Here is an 815-nt window from a genome sequence, read left to right as displayed (position 1 = left end):
CAGGATAATTGGCTTGGAGCAGCGATCCGTGGCCAGTGGGAGCTGCGATCGGCCGGACCTGTGGATGGGGCAGGTAAACACACCAGCCCGGCCCACCAGGGGCTTTCCCTACACAAGTGGTGACCCCTGTTTGAGAAACTTTGTGCTAGAGTAACTGAAATTAGAATTGACTGGCTCTAGTTTTTTTTGCTGCCCCAAGCAAAAAAAAAAAAACCTCCAAGAGCGCAACAGCCAATGCAAAAAATACCCACAAAAACCTCTGAGAGCGAACTGCTGAAGCAAAAAATGCCGCCTCTGGAGTCGTGCCGCCCCAAGCGCGTGCTTGGTTTGCTGGTGCCTAGAGTCGGCCCTGTCAGCAAAGGAAATAATTTACTTAATCTCTGGGCCAAATTCAGACCTGGAAGCAGTACTTGAGGTCGGGGTCTGGCCCTTCAGCTTTTGAAATGAAGACAGAAAGATATCAGGCTGCTCAATTACATGTTCTTGCAAATGGACTTAGGTAAACAATGATAATGATATCTCATGCAACTGAAAAAATAATTACTATTTTAATAATAACTCTCCTGGTAAAAATGATGAGTTCGAAGTTTCTTTCACGATGCTAAGTGCAAAGTTCAAGGAACTGCTCTATAAATTGTAAGCGTTGTACATTGTAAATGCCCTGTTTTCTCTCTTCGCTGCAAGAATGATTTCCACTTACTTCTTCCCATGCCTGTGTCTCATATTATGTTTTGCCTATTGCACTACATTCTCGGTAAGTCTAACTCTTCTATTGCCAGATCTTCTCTTTCAGCATGTTATACATCTTGTACAAT

The sequence above is a fragment of the Mauremys reevesii genome, linkage group 3 (assembly GCF_016161935.1).
Source record: "Mauremys reevesii isolate NIE-2019 linkage group 3, ASM1616193v1, whole genome shotgun sequence".
Classification (NCBI taxonomy): domain Eukaryota; kingdom Metazoa; phylum Chordata; order Testudines; family Geoemydidae; genus Mauremys; species Mauremys reevesii.
The sequence above is the reverse complement of the archived record's forward strand: the minus strand, read 5'-3'. Positions refer to the sequence as shown.